Raw genomic sequence first — 21130 nt, 5'->3', positions numbered from 1 at the left:
CGTCTTTAGTCGACGGTGAAAGATTGGACGTGTTTCGGCTGTCCTAACTGGGGTGGGTAGTTCATTCCACCATTGTGGGGCAAGGACTGAGAATAGGCGACTTCTCTTTGATGACCCTCCCGGAGCTTGGATAGGAGTAGGTCTGAGGCAGCCAGAATATGTAGAGCGTAGGGGTCTTGAGGGTGTGTAGTTAGAGACCATTGACCGGAGGTAGGCGGGAGCGGTTCCCTTTGCCGCACGGTATGCTAGGTCGAGGGCCTTGAAGCGGATTCGTGCAGCAATGGGGAGCCAGTGCAGGTCCCTAAGAAGTGGGGTGACATGGGCCGACTTCGGTAGGTTTGAGATCAGGCGGGCCGCTGCGTTCTGAATGAGTTGAAGAGGCTTAGTGGCAGTGGCCGGGAGGCCAGCGAGCAGTGCGTTGCAGTAGTCGAGGCGGGAGATGACTGTTGATTGGACGAGGAGTTGGGTGGCTTCTTTTGTCAGGAAGGGGCGGATCCTTCTGACGTTGCTCAGGAGGAATCGGCAGGTTCTGGTTGTCGCTGCGATGTGAGCAGAGAAGTTCAACTGGTCGTCGAGGACAACACCAAGGCGGGGACGCGGTCACAGCTGCATTCTCGACTGTGATGGAAAGGTCGGTCAGGGGGGAGGATTTGGCCGGCAGGTGGAGCAATTCTGTTTTGCTTAGGTTCAGTTTGAGGTGGTTGGTCGTCATCCAGGCGGAGATGTCGGACAGACAGGCAGAGATCCGCTCAGAGACGTGGATATCTGAGGGAGGGAAGGAGAGGAAGAGTTGAGTATCGTCGGCATAACAATGGTAGGAGAAGCCATGAGACGTGATAATGTTACCCAGTGATTTAGTGTAGATTGAGAAGAGAAGGGGTCCTAAAACCGAGCCCTGGGGGACACCCGTCCGCAGGGGGCGGGTGGCCGACAGGGTCCCTCTCCATGACACTTGGTAGGAGCGGTCATTGAGGTATGATGACAGCCATGTCAGCGCAGAGCCAGCCACTCCCATTCCTGCGAGGGCCGCGAGGAAGATCTGGTGGTTGACTGTGTCGAAGGCTGCAGATAGATCTAGGAGAATCGGGACAGAGGAGAGGCCTTTCGCTTTTGCTAAGTGAAGTGCCTCTGTGACCGCAATGAGGGCTGTCTCTGCGGAGTGACCAGTCCTGAAGCCTGACTGATTAGGGTCTAGGAGGTCATTCTGTAAGAGATAAGCAGTAAGTTGGTTGGATACAGCACGTTCAAGTGTTTTAGAAAGGAAGGAGAGAAGAGAGACAGGACGGTAGTTGCCTATGACGGTAGGGTTCAGGGATGTTTTTTTTTATAAGGGGCGTGACTCTGGCTTGTTTTAGGGAGGTGGGGACCACCCCCGAGTTGAGTGAGGAGTTGATGGTTGCAGTTAGGAATGAGAGGATGTCTGGTGCTATGGTCTGGAGGAGTGGGGAGGGTAGCCGGTCCAGCTGGCATGTAGTCGGACGGTTCGACGTTACCAGTGTCAGGGTCTCGGCTTCTGTAATGGGAGAGAAAGATGACAGAGTGAAGGATGAGGTTCTCGATTCAGCATTTGGAATGGGTGGGGTTGGGAGAAGGAGCTGCGGATGTTCTCCACTTCTCCTTTAGCCAGAGATACTCCTCATAGATCGTCATGATTCAACTTGTTTCCATTTCCTGGAATGTGTCATGGGTTTCACACAGTTCTCTGCCCCTCCAATCGTTGGCACAGTATGTAATGTGTTTGTCTTTAGTATGACTCACTGCAAGACAACTTTCCCCCACAAGCTGGAGGTACTCTGAACATTCTGATGGTGAATTGACTTTTTTTGACCTGTAGTTCCAGAGAAAAGAAATATGTCTGAGACTTGCTCAGCAATCTCGGAGCACCCACAGTAGCTTCTGGTGAGAGCTTCACCCACTTAGGAAGCAGGAACTACTCCCATTATTATCAAATCGGCACAGCCTGTGTAATGTGTCATCTTCATCTTCATCTCTGGGCACAAACGTTGAGTTAAGATAGAAACAAAGTAACAACTTCAGCGTGCGGGTGTGGGTGGGTGTGTATGGGTGGGTGTGTGTGTACTCAAAGGGGTCAATAATGGCCTTGATGATGATCATGGGGTTCTTCATGTGTGGGTGTGTATGGGTGGGTGTGTATGTACAGACCTTAAAGGTCCCCTGTTTTGATATTCCTTTCACTATTTGGGCAAATTTACACAATTCCTGTGAGTCTATGGAACACATCTGTATGTTTCTTTTTTTTTTTTTTCATTGTTTTGTATTTCTAATCAAGTACTCTAAAGCAGCATTTTTCCACTTCAAGATTTCAAGCTGTTTTGGGCTGGGCTCCGCCCATACTAGCAAAGCGCTTTGAGTGACAGTCACCCACACAGCATGATACATACGAGAGAGAGGGAGAGAGAGGAGAGATCGCTCCGTGAGCGCACGTGTGTGTGTGAGCGGCTCGACTCGCGATTGTGTGTCAAATGCAGGTGGAGAGATAGAGACAGATAGAGGGAGGGATAGATCGCTCCGTGAGCGTGCGTGTGCGCTATGTGAGCGGCTCGACTCGCAATTGTGTGTAAAATGCAGGTGGAGAGATAGAGAGAGGGAGAGTCCGGGACAGGGAAACCGCTTCCACATTATTCCCACTGCTCTGTTGTTGAGAGAATAGTTGATTGTGGGCGGTGACTACAACCAGGGGCTGAGATATGCAGATCAGTGCCTTATTCACGTCAGCAAAACAGTCAAATCAGAATGGCTTAGTTCAGTGGGGGAGGATCTCCTGACATCTGAACTGGAGCAATCCGCCAAAATGAGAATCTGAGACGCAGACATTGTTGATACAACCCCACATTGCTAGAAAACAATGCTAAACACTGGAAAAGGCTATTTATAAGACAGGGGACCTTGAATAGTATTGATGATGCTGATGATAATGATGGTGATCAGAGAGAGAGAGAGAGAGAGAGCGAGAGAGAGAGAGTTTACTCAAAGGGGTCAATAATGGCCTTGATGATGATCATGGGGTTCTTCTAACCAGACCCAACACCTCTGACATGCCTTGTGACACATTCCCCCTTCTAGGATGCTGATTGGCTGCTTAGAGGGATACATTAAAATGTTGAATTCACATTGTGAGAAAATATAAATTTTTGTTTCAATAGAATAACTCATAATCAAATCAAATGTATTTGTAAAGCCTACAACGTAGAGAAGATCGCACCACCTTGGCCATCACCACAAGACATCCACCACCATGGCCATCATTGCGAGACATCCACTCACAGAGAGATGGGGACAGGGGTTAGAGATTTCCCGTGTTTGTAGTGGGCGGATATAGGAGCAATAGATACATGTAGTAAGCATATATATGAATAGAATAGAAGTACGTAGCCCAGCAATGAAGTAGAGCAGGCATGGTTTAGACGTTGTAGGTCGGACAGAAGATGGTATGAAGCTGATCCATGACCTCAGTGGTGCTCATAACCAATATGGGGTAGAACAGTCACTGAACAGTCACTGCATCACCACAAGACATCCACCACATTGCCCATCACCACGAGACATCCACCACCTTGGCCATCACCACGAGACATCCACCACATTGCCCATCACCACGAGACATCCACCACATTGCCCATCACCACGAGACATCCACCACCTTGTCCATCACCACGAGACATCCACCACCTTGTCCATCACCACAAGACATCACCACATAACATCTTTCTTTTATTTTTGTTTATTTACACATATAAAAACAATTACATAATACAATATAATCCACAAAGAAATGTGAAGGAGAATTGCCTTGGCTTGTATGTGGAATTCTCCAAGAAGCTAAATTATAGACAGTTTACATCAATATAAAAATCCCCCTGTGTGCTCTTTTGAACTTCAGAAAAGAAAAATCCAAAATATGTGGAGGCGAAGAGTTCCACAACTTTGACCCTCGGTAGAGTATACTAAACTGAGATGGGGAAATGCGGCATTGGGGTGGTCTAAGAAAACAGGAGCTACATGTGGAGTAATTATGAAATTGGTAATTGGGAACAAACATGTCATGAAAGAAAGTGGGTCATCTCAAACTATGGGGCACAGCTCGCCCACTCACTTTCATTGTGCTCTTTTAATCTCAGTCTCTTGGGTTTGTTCTCTCTCTTACTCACTCACTTACTCTTACCAGCTTGCCCCGGTGTTCACCGCCATATTTAATCAATCCCTGGCGGAGTCAGTGGTCCCTGCCTGCTTCAAGATGTCTACCATCATCCCTGTACAGAAGAAACCCTCCCCAACATGTCCAAATGACTACAGACCGGTGGCACTCACCTCTGTGGTCATGACATGTTTCGAGAGGCTGGTCAAGGACCACATTTGTGCCTCCCTCCCCAGTGATATGGACCCTATGTAATTTGCATACAGGACAAACAGGTCCACTGACGACGCGGTCTCCCAGGTACTGCACAGCACTCTCTCCCACCTTGACCGTCAGAAGGGGGGCTATGTGAGACTGTTGTTCATTGACTACAGCTCAGCGTTCAACACCATAGTCCCCACCAGACTGGTGGACAAGCTGTTCGAGCTAGGTCTGAGCTCCGCCCTGAGCGCCTGGGTACTGGACTTTCTGAGTGAAAGACCCGAGGCGGTCAGGGTGGGGAGTCAGACCTCCAACACCATCACCCTGAGCATCGGGTCCCCCCAGGGCTGTGTTTTAAGCCCCCTGCTGTACTCACTCTACACACACGACTGTGTGGCCAAGTTCAGCTCCAACTCCATAGTGAAGTTCGCAGACAACACGTGGTGGTGGGGCTGATCTCGGACAACGACGAGAAGGCCTACCGGGAGGAGGTTGAGGTACTGGAACGCTGGTGCCAGGACAACAGCCTGCTCCTGAACATTGGTAAAACCAAGGAGCTGATTGTGGATTATAGGAGAGGACAGCAGGAGACACACACACCACTGACGATTAACGGGGCTACCGTGGACAGGGTGAGCAGCTTTAAGTACCTGGGGGTCCACATCTCAGAGGATCTGACATGGTCAACACACATAGACACAGTAGTAAAGAAAGCGAAGCAGCGCCTCTACCACCTGAGACAGTTAAGGAAGTTCAGAGTATCGGGGAAGATACTCCAGTCCTTCTACTCAGGAGCTGTAGAGAGCATCCTGACCGGAAACATCACTGCCTGGTATGGAAACAGCACGGCACAGGACAAGAAGGCCCTACAGAGAGTGGTGCGCTCAGCCGAGCGTACCACGGGTATTGCGCTACCTCCCCTGCAGGTTCTATACAACAAGAGGTGCAAATCCAGAGCCTGCAGAATAATGAAAGACCCCCACCACCCCAATAACAGCCTGTTCCAGCTGCTGAGGTCAGGCAGACGCCTGCGAACCCCAGCTACTAGGACGGAGAGGCTTAGGCTCAGCTTCTTCCCCCAGGCCATCAGAGCCTTGAACAATGAACATTGAGTGCCACAGAAACTGAACTATCCACACACAAGCACACACGAGCACACACACGACACGCACGCTGTGCACGCTCACACACTAGCAGCCACTTTAACACGAGCGGGCACACACTCATGCCGCACACACGCACACTTATGGCCAAGAGGAAAGGCCACTTTAAATTAGTATAACAGGAACAGTGTATTGCACTACTAAAGCTACCTAGCATGTCCTATATGCTCTGTAAATACTATGTACAGATACCGAGATGTCACACCATGTTACCTGTTACCTGTTTATTGCACAATGTTTTTTTTTTATTGGATTCTATTATATGTTGTACCACTGTATTTTTATTGGATTCTATTATATGTTGTACCACGGTATTGCACATCGTCGCGGGCAAGACCACCCGCATTTCATTGTATACTTGTATGCCGTGACAATTAAAACTCTTGACTTGACTTGACTTGTTTCCTCTCTTGTTAGCCACCATTTTCACTTTCTCTCTCACACACTCATTTACGCCCTCTAACTCTCTCTCACACACACACACACACACACACACACACACACACACACACACACACACACACACACACACACACACACACACACACACACACACACACACACACACACCTGCACTTAAAAGAGGGCTTCAATCATTGCTGGCTTTTTGGAGATGACATCATGACCGTAGAGAATGTGTCAAAGCAATCAACCTTTCAGAACAAAGAACATCAGGCCCTGGTGACATCACACCTCCCTGACTCAATGCTGATTGGCTGGTGACATCACACCTCCCTGACTCAATGCTGATTGGCTGACTATACAGTATGGGGCGTGGCTCAGGGGTAGAGCGGGTCGTCCAATGATCGAAGGGTTGGTGGTTCTAATCCCGCTCAAGCCCATGTCCATCCCACTGCCGTTGTGTCCTTGGACAAGACACTTAACCTACTTGCCTCGTATGAATGTGTATGCATGTGAATGAATGTTGGTGGTGGTCGGAGGGGCCGTAGGCGATGATTATTCGCCACGCTTCCGTGAGTCTGCCTCAGGGCAGCTCTGGCTGCAATTGTAGCTTACCACCACCGGTATGACTGTGTATGAACGAATAATGGACTCTGGAAGCGCTCTGGGGTCACTGGGGTGTCATGAAGAGCGCTATATAAATCCAATCCATTATTATTATTATTATTATTATTATTATTATTATTATTATTATTATTATTATTATTATTATGCTTCTTTATTTCTTTTATTTTACATCTTGTGTTATAGACATCTATTTTGCTTATTGCGTCTTTTTATTTGCTTGTGTGTTTTTATGTGTACATCCACCATGAAAGAGCCATGAAAAACCTAAATGGGACGAATATGAATCTATGACTTTGATCTAGAAAAGCAATTATGAATCTATGACTTGTGTCCGTTTTTAGATGTGAAGCACCTCTATAACCAGCAATGTTACTAACTCACTCACTCATTCATTCAGTCAAGATCAGTTAATTCTATACAAGAACACTTTACATCTATGACACTGTATGTCCTTGTTTTTCTAAGACCTAGATCCCAGAAAGTTTCTCAGGACTTGCTAGCGTTATCTTTTAACACAAGACTGTAACACATGTTGTATGTTTTCTTGTTCTCTCTAGAAAGAGAGCCTGGGCCAGGGGACCTTCACTAAGATCTTCTGTGGAGTGAGGCAGGAGCTGGGAGACTATGGAGAGATGCATCAGATGGATGTCATCGTTAAGATACTAGACAAGGCTCACCGCAGCTACTCTGAGGTACAGTAGGCTGCTTTACAGGATGGGTTGGTCAGGCAGGCAGGCAGGCAGGTGGTCGGTTAGATGGTTGGTTGATCATTTGATCAGATGGATGACTGAGTGAGTGACTGGCTACCTAGTTGATTGGTTGATTGACAGAATGATTGACTGACTAGCTAGCTGGTTGATGTAATAACTGACTGGCTACCTGGTTGACTGGTTGATTGACAGAATGATTGACTGACTGGCTAGCTGGTTGATGTAATAACTGACTGGCTAGCTGGTTGACCAAATGAATGACCGGCTGACTGGTTGGTCGGCTGACTGGTTGGTTGCTTGGTTGGTTGACATAATAAATGGCTGGCTGACTGGTTGGTTGGTTGGTTGGTTGGTTGGTTGGTTGGTTGACATAATGAATGGCTGGCTAGCTGGCCGACTGACTGGTTGGTTGACATAATAAATGGCTGGCTGACTGGTTGGTTGGTTGACATAATGAATGGCTGGCTAGGTGGCTGGCTGAATGGTTGGTTGACATAATGAATGGCTGGCTAGGTGGCTGGCTGAATGGTTGGTTGACATAATGAAGGACTGGCTGACTGGTTGGTTGGTTGACATAATGAATGGCTGGCTAGGTGGCTGGCTGAATGGTTGGTTGACATAATGAATGGCTGGCTAGGTGGCTGGCTGAATGGTTGGTTGACATAATGAAGGACTGGCTGACTGGTTGGTTGACATAATGATTGACTGGCTAGCTGACTGGTTGGTTGGTAGCTTATTTGTTGAGTGACTGGATAAGCAAAAGGATACAATTAACGTGTTTGGTATTCTAAGTATTAGTATAGATAACTTTTTACAGTACTGACATGTACTATTTTTCTGTTCTTGTTTATTATTCCAGTCTTTCTTTGAAGCAGCTAGCATGATGAGCCAGTTTACCCACAAGCACCTGCTCCTCAACTATGGTGTGTGTGTATGCGGGGAGGAGAGTAAGTACACAACACACACAAACACACACACACGCACGCACACACACACTCATAATGGCACAGTTTTATCCATTATCTACGGAAGCCCTAAGAGGCCATACATTCATACATTTTATTTACTCCGTTTTCCCGTGATAACGAGTTAATTTAATTTGTTTTCTCGTGATAACGGGATAATTTTCTCGAGATCTCGAGATAACAAAGTCCGTTTTCTCGTGATAACGACTTATTATCTCGTTATCTCGAGATAACGAAGTCCGTTTTCTCGTGATAACGGATTAATTTATTTCAGGGGGGTACATGACATACAGGTATAGTACCAGACCAGGCTGCAGAAACAAATTAGTGGGGTGGCATAAAATGTTCTCGGGGGGGCACAATGGTTTTTCAACACAGGTTCCCTTTTATACGTTTCAGCTGGGACAGCGGCACTGTGGCTTGCTTGGCGCTGCCCACGGTGCTGAACTAAACAGCAGAGAGGCAATTGAAAAATCTAATTTCTCTCTATCTTAAGAACTTTCACTTATACAAAAACAGACTGAACGGATATATATAACAGACCTGCTTGGGCAGCGGACTGAGAGCAGGGGACACAAACAGGCTGGATAAGATGGTCAAGAAGGCCAGTAGCGTGGTTGGGGTGGAGCTGGACTCTAGCAAGGGTGGCGGAGAGGAGGAACCTTGCTAAGCTCCAGGCCATCAGGGAAAACCCCTCCCACCCACTATACACAGACTTGGCTGACAGGAGGAGCATGTTATAGGCTCACACTACCTAAATGCAGCACTGAACGGCACAGGAAGCCCTTCATTCCGACAGCCATCAGACTATACAATGCATCACTGTGCCTCACTGCATCACTAAGCACAGAGTGACAATTACCATCTTCCTGGACTCTTACTTTTTAAACAGCACTGTGCATTATTACACCTACTGTAGACTTCAGTATATTTTTACTGTATTTATTTACTGTATCTTTTATTAAATTTTTATTCTATTTAATTTTATTCTATTCTTAGGCCATTTGTTTTGTTATTCTTATTTGTGACTTCTGTCTGTCTAAATGTTTAATGTTGAGTGATTTGCAGTGACAAATTTCCCTCAGGATAATACATTTCTATTCTATTCTATATCTTTGAAAAGTCTCCATTTATTCAACACTTCTGAATACACTGACAAACTGAACTGAACTGACAAAAATAAGGTGCATAAAAAAGCAAACAAAATTCCTCCACAGGCTACTCACCATCATAAGTAGAGAGGCAAGCGGCGTTTGGGGACAGAGTGAAATCTTCTTAAAACACTGCCCCTCGGGCGCCCCAGTGGCGAACCACATACAGTAGCGCGCTCAGCCGCGACACGGCCGACCCGGGTTTGACTCCCAAACCCGTCGTTATTTGCCGAATGTCTTCCCCCCACTCTGTCTCCCATTCCTCATCTGTCTCTCCCTACTGGACTGCCCAGTAGAAATAAAGCGATAAAACGCCAAAAAATAAATCTAAAAAAAAAAAAAAAAAACACTCCCCCTCCACTCATTACTGAACTTTTTTGTTAAGTCCTTCTCAAATGCTAACTGAATTAAATTGGCCTTAGTTGCGTCGATGAAGCATACTAAGGCGATGTTCTGTAAAGACGTTCTTGAGGGTAGAAAATGAATTCTCACAGAGTGCCGTGCTAGCTTCAGTAGTGTTGTTGTTGACATCAGTGCCCACTAGGGCTGTCCCCGACTAAGGATTTGGATAGTTGACTTTGATTGAAAAAAAAATAAAACGTTTTTTTTTTTTTTTTTTTTGCCAGGGTGGGCACAGCTGACTCAGTGGGCGGGCCAGGCCCCCTAATGCCCGCCCATGGCGCCGGGACTGTATAGTACTGTTACATTTGTGACATACAAGATATGCAAATATACAGTACTGTTAAACAGAGGTCCTAACAGAAAATATACATACGAGGGGGAGGAAACTGTATCCGTAATTTGCGCACTATAAGCCGCACCTGAATATAAGCCGCAGCAGCTAAATTGAATGATGTGTACATATATAAGCCGCACTGGTCTATAAGCCGCAGGTGTTTTAATGTTTAATTACCATATGTAATTAGCATTGGGATACAATACTGTCGGACAAATAACAATAATTAACTCATTTACAAGTTGTATTAAGTTTAGAAAATAAGGGAACAGATAAATAACATTTCAATGCAGTCAAAAAAGCTATATTACGATTTTTACATTTCACGTCGAGTCACATATAAGCCGCACCGTTATATAAGCCGCAGGGTCGAAAAATGGGGGGGAAAGGCGCGGCTTATAGTCAGAAAATTATGGTACATTTGGAGGGGGGGGGGGGGGGTTTGGACATACAGGGGGCCAGTTTCGAGTTACAGCCTCCCGTAGCCAGCCCAGGTGCTCTTTGAGAGCTCACTTTGATTGCACTTTGACACACACTAATGTGTATATATATAACCTATATATATTATCTGTAACAGCAAGGCATAAAGCTATTTCAGCCTGTGTCAGGCCTTGATTGAAGAGATATGTGATGCGGTGATCAATATCCTCCTGCTCCTTTAGCCCCTTCATCACAGTCACGAAAGGGGCTACCTGCTCCTCTGACATTGCGACACTGAATGATGTTTCCTGCAGTGATTTAATATATACTAGACTATCGTTTCGTTTTCTCGAGATCTCGAGAAAATTATCCCGTTATCACGAGAAAACAAATTAAATTAACCTCGTTATCACGGGAAAACGGAGTAAATTAAATGTATGAATGTACGGCCTCTTAGGGCTTCCGTAATTATCAATAGTTTGTGGTGTGTGGTACTATTTTATACAGTAGCAGAATGATATACAAGAGCATGACTAAATCTAGGAGAGGGGAGGTGGGGACTTGCCACTTGCCACTGATTGCCACTGATTGCTGGCCAGAAAGGAGAAATTGATGTGACGGGTCCAGGGCTGTACCGTTTAGTCAAATCAGATTTGGCAGGTCAATACGATGATTCGATGATTCGTTTTATATAAATAAATAAATAATAAATGTCTATCTAGTAGTAGTATTTAGTAGTCATTTATTGTCACGTATAAAGTACAGGTACTGTACATTACAGTGTGATGCTTGGTTCATACACATACAGCTCATTATAGTAATATTCCACAATTTCAGTTCGTAGTAATAATGGCACACATAAATTCACACCAACATGCGCATTTGTTGATACATGCAGGACTAAGTCTTGAGACAGACGTATGTGTATCACCGCTGCCATGTTAACGGCTATTATAAGTCTATTCATAAGACATTCTGGCTAAATACATTGTCATGCATTTCAGTGCATACGTTAGCACATTGGGCGCCAGCCATTAGACGAGTCCCGTTGTAGCAATGCCACGCTTTAAAAGATAGGAGTGCGTCACCTTGTTTGTAGAGCTATAACTATATTCTATATGATAGCTATGGATACAATACTATGGCCCATTTGACATCAACTATCTATCGTTCAACATGTGAAAAATAATAAAAATGTTCATCCATACGTTCCCGTGTTATACCGTGGTGAATATAAGTATAGTTTTAGAGTGGTCTGGGGTAATTCCCGAAAGGCTGAGTTATAGCATAAAACGTGAATCCTACTATAAGTGTTGCCGTTTCTTGCCTGGACACACTACTATTCCCAAATCAAATGTATATCATAGGTATTATGTTTCATCATGAATGCATGAAACGGGGGGGGGGGGGGGGGGGGGGGTTGTTTCTGATTATTTGATTGCATTCGTATTGAACACTAAAGACGTTGATCAGCTCGATCGGTATAAAAGCATTGCACGATCAAGCCAGAATTGACGTCAGATAGTCCTTACCTGTGATCGGGAGTATTCCAAAAATAATATTCCAATTGTTTGATCGCCATCTGGTCCATCCGATGTCCATTTGGTCCACGACATAACCCACCACAACATATGGATCGGGACCATTTGACGTGCTTCAATGCAACCGGGAGAACCGCTCGACTGGCCCGACCCAGAAAAGTGCGCCCGGAGACATTTGACCGTTGCAGGCCAAGATATAAGGTTTCAAAGGGTGCTCGATACCGCCGTCTAGCTGGATGCGCTTTGGCATTCTCAGGATGATTCCCCATGTTAACCCCGAGTCTGTGTGCCTGTAATGAATAGAAATATCGAATAAAAGAAATAACGATGAAATAACGAGTATACACGTTGTCGGCATTCAAGCGATGGCGCCCAATAACGAGTATAATCGTTGTTGGTGGGGAATGTGTTAACATAGTCAAGTGTAACAGAGTCATATGACATTTATTTGAGCATTTAAAATCAATAAATCCATTAACTCATTCAGCACCAGTCACGAGAAAAGTCGGGTTAACTCGCCAACCGTTCAGCGCCAATCACGAGAAAACTCGGGTTTTAATCGTTATTTCTTTTATTAGCTATATCCATTCATTTTTCATCCAGCCTGATGTTATCATTGGGAATGGGTCTGAGCTCGCAAAAGGAAAAATTACAACGTGTTTAGTGTATTCCGCTAAAGGGCTATTATCACGTATTTTCCTGGGATTACTAAGAATCACCAAAACTATACTCGTATTCAAAAGGGTATCTGTTACAAAGGGTCAGATTAAACCGAATATATATATTTATTGCTTGAGATCCCTTGTATAATATTTGTATATCGTTTGATATCCCTTGTATATTCTTTGTATATATACACGGAATATCCCTTTACCTGGGTACAAACCAGACCATAATATTCGTTCTCCTATTGGACAGCGACCCCTAGGCGCCAACGACCATACCCCCAATGGCAAGTTCAAAGGCAACGCCAAGGCATGTCTCAACATGTCCAGGTTTGCGCAGTAATACGAGACAGAACTGAGGTTGGCACTAGATAATTCACCTTACGTATAAATACGGCGCAGGTGGATACAGCAGCACTTAGCACTAAAACGTTGATGCCTTCACCACGAGACAACGTGCAGTGAAGTGGGCAACTTTGCCTTTGAATAGAGCCTTGAGAACCGCGTGCGAATATATTGCTAAAGTGTCAGAGTTTAACGCAGTACCGTTGAGTTCGACTTATTCTAATGTGAAGTAATAGTCTATCATTTATAGTGTATCGTGCGGCTACCGTTCTTCAGCGACCAGCATTACCACCGGTTCGTCGTGTATATAGCTAGTGCACTTATCCAGGCTGGGCGGCCTAAACTCGTGCCCCCATCCGAGGAGTCCTAGACGAGAGCCGTTGGATATGTACACCGGAGAACCTACACCGGCGACTGCAGAACCTTTTCTGGTTGGATTATATTGCTTTGGTACCGTGACTGCTGGAGCAGAGAACCGTCTACCCCACTATCGTGTGGGATCTACCCCCAGTGAGGAGCATCCCTCGAGCCCGCCTCTAGGAAGAGGCTGGCTAGCTTTCATCCATGCTGTCGAGCATACTGGATTATAGCTGTTGCTTTGTCTACCGATCAAGGGAGTACTGCACTGGTTCCTGTATCTGGAACCTCGTTATTCCTCGTTGACCCAGACTTTGCACCCGAACATTCCTCTACCCTGCCGGCCTTACACCCGTGTTAAATAACGAGACAGGAGACTAGAGCGTATCCACTGTGCATCTGTATTGAATCCCAACCCATAACACAACAGCGTACCTTACATCCTGGTCCCTGCTGGACCGTACCGACACACACACCATTGTGGGGGGGTTTATATAACAATCCCATTCTCTTGTAACATCTCCTTTTTTTTAGATAACAATAGTTACAGCATCCCTTAGTGCACATTATTATTATTACAAGAAACCCCATAAACGTCCTTATTTAAAACCCTAACCATCTGTTCTGTGCATTTTTTCCATTTTTTTTCTTTTCTTTTTTACACCATACCATACCATACCCATTAACCAGTCTCTATAAGTCCAGTCTTTGTGGCACTCTCACCAGCCTACCACTGGCCGTCCTGTACTCTGGCGCCGGTGGAGGGTCCACCACAGGCTGGTACAGGTCGCTCCGCCTGAATGGCCTGACTTCCTGGGTGATAGTGTCATTGCCCGTGTTACTGTCCATCCCTTTGCTGGGCGGACTGCTGTGTGGCTCCACAGGTGGGTTGCTGTGCTGCACTCTGTGTTGCTCCGGGCGGCGTCCAGTCACATCCCCCTCCGCTGGTCGCAGGTCCACCCGATTCCGCCGGTAGAATGTCCCCTCGACATCCACCAAGTACGATCTGGGGGCCACCGGTTGCAGGCACACTCCTCTCCTCCACTTGCCCGTCCTGTCTCCAGGCAGGGGCTTCATTCTTATGTCCTGGCCGATACACAACTCGGGCAGATCTCTGGCCGACTTGTCGTAACCCAGCTTGGCCGTTTGATGCTTAACCCGCAGCTTCTCAGGAACCCCCGTGACCACGCTGGGGCCCAGGAGCGAGTCAGCGACCGGAAGTGGGGTCTTCAGTCTCCGGGACATCAGTCTCTGCGCTGGGCTGCTGAGCATGCCCTCTGTGGGCGTGTTCCTCCACTGCAAGATTGCCAACCATGGGTCGTTACCTGCACTAGCTGCTTTCTTGCACAGGTTTTTCACAACTTTCACCGCCGATTCAGCCTTTCCATTAGACCTTGGGTGCCTGGGCGAGGACATGACATGGTCGAAATCCCATTCTTTTGCAAACGTTCTAAATTTCTCACAGTCAAACTGAGATCCACAGTCCGTTACCACCCGGTCAGGCTGCCCGTGGCGTGCAAACTGGGCCTTACACCTTAACACCGCGGTGTCTGCTGAGAGGTCAGGGAGTAGCTCTATTTCCCAGAAATCTGAATAATGATCAACCATGAGTAGGAAGTCCTTGCCCGCTTGTCTGAACAAATCCATACTGACAATCTGCCATGGCCGTGTTGGGATTGCATGCGACATCATTGTCTCCCGCTGCTGCTCATGAGAATATTCATTACACGCTGAACACTGGCTCACGTAATCCTTGATTTCACCCTGCATGTTGGGCCAGTACAGTGTGTCTTTGGCCTGTCTGTAGCAGGCATCTCCCCCTACATGGCTGGCGTGTATGCGTTTCAACATTTCTGCCCGTAACGTTTTCGGCACTATGACTCGCTGACTTTTGAAGAGCACCCCATCTTGTGCGCTGATCTCGTCCCTGATTGACCAATACTCCCTGATCGCCAGGGGAGTCTCCTCCCGGTGATCTGGCCATCCCTGGAGCACTGCCGCTTTGAGCAACTGAAGGGTTTCATCTCCCCCAGTGTGTTGCCTGATCTGATTCAACCGCTGGCTGGTGACATTCAGATAATCAGCCTGATTAATCTGTTCAGTGTCCTCTTGTGCCCTCTGCAGGCTGCAGACTGTGTGTTTCATGTATCCCGTGTCAGTCCTCTGTGGTGGAGCCGTGGCCCTGCTCAATGTGTCACTGATGTGCATGTCCGGGCCTGGCTTGTATGTGACCTTGAGGTTGTAGTTCTGCAGCGTGAGCAGCATGCTCTGGAGCCGTTTGGGTGCAGTGAGGAGGGGTTTGTTGAATATCGAAATGAGTGGCTTGTGGTCCGTTTCCGCCACAATCTCCCCCCGTGCATACAGATAATAGTGAAAGCGTTGGCACGCAAACACAATACTCAGACACTCCTTCTCAATCTGTGCATAGTTCTGTTCTGTCTGAGTCAGTGCCCGCGATGCGTACCCTACTGGCTGACCCTCCTGGAACAGACAGCAGCCAAGTCCTTTCTGACTTGCATCACTCTGGATGGTGACCGGCTTGGTCACGTCGTAATATTTCAGGATCGGGGCCACTGTGATCAGACGCTTGATCTCCTCGATCGCCGCACCATGTTTGGGAAGTCAGTGCCATGGGACGGCCTTGTCCAACAGCCTCCTCAGTGGCTCGCATATCTCAGAGAGGCGGGGCATGAACCTTGCGAGGTATGTCACAAACCCAATAAACCGCTGCACCGCCTTGGCGTCCGTGGGGTGTGGCATGTCTTGGACCGCCCTGACCTTCTCTGGGTCTGCCCTGAGCCCCTCTGCTGACAGGATGTGTCCATGAAACTTGACTTCTCTGAGCCTGAACTGCAGTTTCTTCAAACTTAGCCTCAACCTAACCTCTCTGCACCTCTCCATGAGTGCTATCAGTTTAGTGTCATGGTCCTGTATAGCCTCCTCTTCTGTCTCCCCACAGCCCACTACCAGTATATCGTCTGCGATGGGCTCTACTCCACTGAGCCCTGCTAAAAGCTCATGCTGCTTTCGCTGGTATATCTCTGGGGCCACAGACACCCCAAATGGCAGCTTTAACCAACGCTTCCTGCCCCAAGGTGTCCAAAATGTGGTGGTGTAACTACTTTCCTCGTCTAGCCTGCACTGTAGGAAAGCATCCCGTGCATCCACAAGAGTGAAAATGCGAGCCCTGGGCAGCTTGTATAGGACATCCTCCAGCGTCGGCATTAAGTAGTGAGATCTCCTTAAAGCCACATTTAATGACTTTGGGTCTATACATATCCTGATCGGCTTCTCTGGCCGTCTGACAATCACCATATTGCTGATCCATTCTGTTGGCTCCGACACTGAAACCAAGTGGCCATCTTTCTCATATTTATCTAATTGTGCCTTCACTGCCTCCCTAAGTGCCACTGGAACATTACGTGGAGCAGCTTGCACTGGGGCTACATTACTGTCCAACTCAAAATGAACTTCACCTGGGACTGATTCCACAGGGGCGTTGAAAACCTCATCGTACGTACCGACAAGCTGCTGCCTGGTTAGTGGGACTGAGCTGCTATGTCCTACCATCAACAGCTCCTCAGGGATGGTGAAGCGCATTAAGCCTAGGCGCTCACTGGTTTCACCTGACAAAAGTGGTCTCTGACTGCTTCTTACTACCTCGAAGGTCAGCTTGTGTGTCTTCCCTCTCACTACACACTCGGTTTTGAATAAGCCAAATGAGGGAATTGATTGACCTGAATACAGCACCAACCTTGTTTGGCTGGGCAATAGCCTTGCTCCAGGGCCCAGCCTCCTCATGTCTTTTATGCTCATCACATCACAGGTTGCCCCTGAATCTAACTGGCACCTCTGCAACCCTCCGTTAATCTTTAAATTTGCAAACCATTTTTTTCCACCTCCCTGAACTGCCCCTATGCTCTCTGCCGTGTATATGTGAGCCTCTGCCTCCCCACTGTACATATTCTCAAGGTATTCAGTGTCAATGTCTGCTGTATGTAGCTGTCGGGTGGCCTGGCCTCTCTGCATGCATACTACAGCAAAGTGATTGAGTTTTGCGCAAATGCGGCAGGTCTTGCCATAGGCTGGGCACTGTTCCCGTCCGCGCCTGTGCGCAGTGCCGCAGAACCTACACGCAGCGCTTGAATTCGCGCCTGGCGCGTAATATTGAGGCCTGTCAGAACGTTCCTGCCTAGGTGGATATTGCGACCTGTCAGAACGTTCCTGCCTAGGTTGATATTGCGACCTGTCAGAGCGTTCCTGCCTAGGTTGATATTGAGACCTGTCAGATCGTTCCTGCCTGGGTAGAACTCGTGGCCGCCGGCCATCTGACGCATGTACAGTCTCTGGTATCATTGCTGATGTCTGATGTCTATCCTGTGTCATTGCCTTTATTCTAATATCAGTCATTTCTGCAGCCCGGCATATCTCAATGGCTGATTCCAGTGTAAGATCTTTCTCTCTGAGTAGACGACGGCGCACACTCTCATCACACACCCCCAGCACTACTTTGTCTCTTATCAACTGCTCTCTGAGTTGCCCATAATCACAAGAAGACGCCTTCTCCTTCAGCCTTGTTATGAATGAATCTATGGGTTCCCCTTCATCTTGATTGCATTTCCCAAACACATATCTTTCAAAAATAATGTTCCTTGTTGGCTTAAAATATGCCTCTAAAGCAGGAATGATGACGGCCACGTCCTTCTCCTGGTCCGCCGTAAGTCCTAAATTATGTCTGTATATATGGCGACATTCACTGCCCATCACGCGTCGCAAGATTGCTGCTTGCACTTCTTTTACCTTGTCCTTCAATCCCGCTGCCAGTATGTAGTCCTCAAATTCCGATCGGAAATTATCCCAGTTACTTGCGAGATCGCCGCTCATCTTCATCTCATCTGGTGGCGGTATTGCTGTTGCCATGGTGATGCTGTGTTTTTGTTTGTAGCTTAGCTCGCCGCAAACGCTCACTGCTTCACTCCCCGACTTCTCCTTTTCCTCGATTTCCTGTGCCGTAGCGCACCATATCCGTATAATTACTCACGTAATTATAGCCACTTCTGACACCATGTTTGTGTTAAATAACGAGACAGGAGACTAGAGCGTATCCACTGTGCATCTGTATTGAATCCCAACCCATAACACAACAGCGTACCTTACATCCTGGTCCCTGCTGGACCGTACCGACACACACACCATTGTGGGGGGGTTTATATAACAATCCCATTCTCTTGTAACAGAACCCCCCAGTGTCTCCAGCTGGTACTAGTGTGCCTTATGTAATTGCTATGCTACAGGTGGCGTCAGTTTAGACCCATCTTACTATTCTCATTGACTTACGCTCTTGACCTACTTTACGTGTGTTCTTCGCCTTACAAGCGCGAGTATAATTCTCAATCTGTAACCTAACGTTGCTTGCTCTGATAATAATAAATACCCTCTAAATAGAACTTTATGTGTCATTGCCGTATTCTTGTGTGGGTGTTCACCATATATATTCATGTACTGTATGGCCAGTAATTAAAGTACATAACTAAGTAGTGGTTTAATATACCATACTCTCAATACAGTCAGGGAATTGTACCCCTCAGTTACAGTATCAAACGGAAATGTATGGATGAAAAAACAATCTGTTTTGTGCATGTTGACTGGAAGCAACTCACTGACAATCGACGGGTGTATTAGACCCATAGCTATAATATAAGATATATTTTAAGCACTCGCAAATCTCGCTGTCTCCCCATTGATTAAAGCGATGGTGTTCTAGCGCCCCCTGGCTCATTAAGCGATGGCGCTGAATGAGTTAAGACAATTGCATATGACGCCAGATGGCTGATGTGAATTGCAGACAATGCATTAGCCTGCACGTGGATCTGTCGGAATAATGAGACAGTACTAGGGTTGCCGCGGTGATGTGAAATTTCCCATGACTAAGGTTGCGTTCACACCTACCCTGTTTGGTCCGTTTTAAGTGAACCATGGTCCCTTTAAATCAATAGTCTGTTTCGTTTGGAGAGGTATGAACACAAACCAAACTATTGTGAGGACCAAACAACCGCGGTTTGCTGTTGGTGTGAACGCAATCAAACTTTATATCTAATCTAATCTAGGAAGCAAAGCAGCCTACAGTGCATTGCAGTGTGCGCTCCGTAATAGTCAGACTCGCGCCGTGTGCGTAATGACAGTCTCTCTCTCTCGCGCATGGAGTGCACACTCCGTTATATGATCATTATGATCCACTGGAATAAAAAAAAAATAGGTTTACTACTTACATACTGTAGTTGTCTCCTTTGTTCATTAATGTTACCTAAATGTCATATAAGTGAATTGTATAGAAACAACTCACCGAAATTGACTATTGCACAACTGATTTGACCAAAGAATATTCACCACAATTCACCTTTTACTGAAATGATGCCACTGTTCAGGCGGATTTTCTTGAAAGTTATCTGTCCAATAGAATGAATGACCTGGGCGACTGATCTGTCCAATAGATGAACGACTTTGGCGACTGCATGTCCTTTGTTTACAAATTTAGGTTTGCTCAAAAAAGGGCAGTGTGAACGCAAACCAAAATCAAACAATGTATCATTCTCACATTTGGTCCACCAGAAAGTCCGGCTATCCATGGACTTTCAGATGTGAACACAGCCTAATAACTCATGACAACACCGGTATTACCGGTGACACCGGACATTTTACATAACGGCGCTCAATATCTGCGCTACATTGATCCGCTGTGTCTAGTCTGTTTTAGCCATTTCAATGACCAGTATCCATTTGTTGGACAGACATAGTTGACATTAGGTTCTAATAAAAAAATAAACCAACGGACAGTTCTATCTCACAGATGTAGCTGTTATTTAGCGCATCGCTCAAACATACTTTTGCTGGTCTGGACTGATCCTCAGAGCTTCTCTCCATTCGAGCTTTCGCTATTGTTTAAATCCAAAAGATTGACAAACCTTGTGTTGCCTCTAGACCCTTCTTTCTCTCCTTCAAGTTAAATCTACTCTACTACTAGAAATAAAAGTGAAACATAAGCTGCTCTGTACTGTGCACACACTTTAAGTTTATAATGTTGGCTGACTAAGTATTGAGTACATTTTCCAAATTAGAGTTTTTTTATGAATGTGGGCACTGATATGCGAAAATGAACTAAATGTGTTTTATTTCATTTATTTCAACAATCTCAGTCGACTGAGGGGTCTCCGACTGATGAGAGAATAATTAGCCAGCCAATCACTATACTGTTATACTAAAGATAATTTAATTGTGTGGCAATGACTCAATGACTGGGCTGAGTTATCTGTGAGAGAGAGAGGGGGAGATGGATTGGGAGACAATCAGGGGGAATCAATAGACAGAGTGGGAGTTTGGTAAATAATCCTTCACAGTGACACGTCTGTCAGACTGTAGAAACCTGCGGATGAGGTTGTTGATCTTCTAGAGAGAAAGGGAGAGGGAAAGAGAGGAAGGGATAGGGAGATAGAGAGAGAGAGTACAACAGAGGAACAGGTGTGTTGAAAGAGGTTGTTGAGATACAGAGAGAGAGAAATAAAGAGAAAAAGCAATCTTTCACCCAGAGTGACAGATATACAGTATGATGGTCACTGGTCAGACAGTCATCAAAAAGGAGGTTGCTGACCTGCGAAAGAGAGAGAGAGACGGGCAGAAAGAGAGAGACAGGTAGG

General features: G+C 46.4%; 1 pseudogene across 1 annotated transcript in view; it reads left to right on the top strand.

The window, feature by feature from the left end:
* LOC311237111 (tyrosine-protein kinase JAK2-like) overlaps positions 1-21130 on the top strand; it is an 81036-nt pseudogene that overhangs the window by 44062 nt on the left and 15844 nt on the right. Inside the window, exons 11-13 of the transcript XR_014621083.1 lie at positions 7107-7241; positions 8119-8210; positions 14324-14438. The product of XR_014621083.1 is annotated as a tyrosine-protein kinase JAK2-like (transcript). The remainder of the gene's footprint in view (positions 1-7106; positions 7242-8118; positions 8211-14323; positions 14439-21130) is intronic.

This window comes from Notolepis coatsorum (genome assembly GCF_963971535.1).
Source record: "Notolepis coatsorum genome assembly, chromosome: 11".
Lineage (NCBI taxonomy): Eukaryota > Metazoa > Chordata > Actinopteri > Aulopiformes > Paralepididae > Notolepis > Notolepis coatsorum.
The sequence above is the reverse complement of the archived record's forward strand: the minus strand, read 5'-3'. Positions and strand labels throughout refer to the sequence as shown.